We start from the raw sequence: 3,071 nt of genomic DNA, 5'->3' as shown, positions 1-3,071 counted from the left end.
ATGAAAACTGCTATCATGTTTGCCAACTCCAAGTTTTAGTAACCATCCACTATAAGCAGAATCCTCTGATCTCATATTTGTTGTAAGAGACAACTTTCTGAAATATCCCCAAACATTGCAGTACTTTACACTCGTTTGTACTATGGCCAGTCACATAGCATGCGGCACAATACTGAGACATTGTTGAAAATCCCCTCCAAGAAGGAGAACTTTCCCACCAAATACAACATTCAAATTCATAATTTTTAGTAATCTGTCTATGGCATTTATAGCATGACTGGATGCCATGGTGCATTCATCAATAATGAGAAGTTTGGCCTTTTTAATGGTTTTAGCAACTTCACTCTTTATATGAGTCTAGAAATTGAAGTTTCATTTAATAGAATTGGTAATTTATATTGGGAATAAAATAATTTTTGCAGCAATTCCTGTAGACGCTGTGGGTAAAACAGTACCACCATGACTTCTAATATAATGTATTAAAACTTTATAAATATATGTTTTTCCACTACCACCTGGACCATCCAAGAAAAAGCATTTGGGGTGTACAGTTTGATCTTTGATAGCTGAAGTTATAGTCTGAAAGGCTGCCAACTGTTCACCATTCAGAGAATTTATCAAAACCTGTGCCTGTTGTTGCTTGGATAATTCATCACATGTATTTGTATTCATTAATGAAGATAGTCCGGAAGTTTGAAATGAGGGGACTCCCGTGGCAGGTGCGTGTAGCAGCCAGTCCCACCACCGCTGTGGGCACCGCCATCTTGTGTTACGTGATCCCCACCTCTGCTGTGGGTGCTGCCATCTTGTTATGACATGTATGGTCAATTTGCATATTCCCTCTTTGTTAGATAGGATGTGTCCAGCAGCTGACCCGTATGGAGTATAAGTTGTCTCCAAAACCCTGAGAGTTCTTCTAAGCACCTCTGTGCTGAGATGGAAGAATCCTGGATTTTTGTGAGGTTTATCTCACACCCTTTCATGCACACATGTTTTATCAAGGAGTCTACGATTGCAGCTGCTTTTTATTTACTATGTCTTAAGGATACAATATCATCAATGTACTGAACTACCATGATGTCCTGTGGGATGGTGAAGCGATCAATGTCCTGTTGACTATTTTTTGGCAAAGAGCCAGGGCTGCTGTAGCCCTGGGGTAAAACAGTACAGGTGAAGTGCTTACCTGTCAGATGAAAGCAAACTCCTCTGGTATTCTGTGCTTAAAGGAATAGAGAACAAAGCATTTATCAGATCAATACCTCCATACCAAGGGCAGCGTCTACGTTGATTTGCTCTGGCAAATACACCATATCTGAAAAAGCAATTGCAATTGAAGTGCAACTACATGACTGAATTTAAAATAATCTGTTGTCTTTCTCTAAAACCTGCAATGGCTACAGTGGTGAATTAAATAGGGCAATGATAAAAATCATCACCCCAGCATCTTTCATTCATTGTTTAATAGCTTGGTGAATTAACTTAAGGTGCACATCCTTGTAAGCAACACATGGATCAAAAAATAGAACTTTGCCAGTTGCCCCAGTTTTCCCAGAAGCCTCTACACCTTCCTCATCCTAATCATAGCCCTCTTCCTCCCTTCAAAAGTAATAGCTACTTGGACTCCCACTTCCTTGAAATTTTATGCCTTTATTATTTAAGTGTATATCCTTAAATATAACAGTTTAATCATGCCCATTATGTTTTTAAGTTGCTTTTAATCCCCATTTCCCTTTTTATTTTTTATCATTTATTGTAGCCCATTTGGACTGTAGAGTTTCCCAAAGTCTGGATATTTTTATTGGATACTCATGGAGCAATTCCATGTGCTTCCTTCCCTTTGTATACCCTGCAGATTGGCAGCTGGATCCAGAGGCTTGATTGGACTCACGTGCAATCCCTTTGGAAATACTGTGAGTGATGTTATGTTCTTTCATTAGAAGACACATAATGCCTATCTGATTTTCACTCTTTTTATGATTTCAACAGCTGGTTATGCTCAAGGCCTAAACCCATTTATTTATCAGAGGTTTCAAACTGTGATATTCTATCATTTTGTTTTCATATAAGCTGGGACAATTTTATAAAGGGACAATTTCCCTTGTCTATTATTTGATTAGCCAGCTGAGGTAGAATAGGCAAGATAAATGCTTGATTCTTTCCTTTTGTTTATCCAGTTCTCAAGGAATTGAATCGAGTTCCTTTTCATCCTCAGAAGGTGACCAATTAGATTTTTTTCTTTTTTTACTATTATTATAAACTCATACATTTAAACTTATTTAATGTATTTCAATTTATTGCAATTTTTATTGAAGCTGAAGTTGTCCATCCTTGTCTAGTACGAGCCTCTTCAAGTTTGCTCCTGACTCTTTTTGACATGATGCCAGTGGTCTTTAATAGCTTCCTTGCTATCTGGTATGTCAAAATGTTCTACTTACACTTGTACATATTATTCCCCAGACCTGGAACCAGTCATTTCTCCAAAAATTCTTGGTTTATTTAATGAAAAATGCTATTTCAAAACCACAATCTGGGTACTGGGGATGCTCATATTTCTGGGTCACTAATGGGCTCTAGCTCTTATGGGTATTTTTCCATTTAAGTTTAGACTATAAGATTTTTTACTTAATTTCTTCTATTTTACATTTGTATCTCTTTTCTTCCACACTGAGAACCTTGGTTCTCAAGGACATAATAGAAGTAGAATATCCCATAATTATTCACTTGTTTTGTCCCACATTACACATATAACAGTCTCAGAATCACAATAACTAATACTACTACCATCAATTATGATTACGAGAATATAATTTTAAAATATTTCTACTTTGCATATGTTATTTCCATATCCCCCATTTTTATGGTTTTACTACATCCAGATTTTACAGCTATTACCTGTAATAATAAAAGGGTAATATGCTAATTAGACCAAACCTCCTTTCGGGCATCCTTCCAGATGAAGCCGGGGCTGGAGGGAAGCAGCCCAGGTCCCTGGTGCCTGCTGGCAGTGGCTGGAGCAAAGCCCAGGTCCCAGGTGCCAGAGGGAAGCCCATGCCAGCAGTCAGGGGAAGGAA

Source organism: Myotis davidii, unplaced genomic scaffold (assembly GCF_000327345.1).
Source record: "Myotis davidii unplaced genomic scaffold, ASM32734v1 scaffold205, whole genome shotgun sequence".
NCBI classification, from domain to species: domain Eukaryota; kingdom Metazoa; phylum Chordata; class Mammalia; order Chiroptera; family Vespertilionidae; genus Myotis; species Myotis davidii.
The sequence above is the reverse complement of the archived record's forward strand: the minus strand, read 5'-3'. Positions refer to the sequence as shown.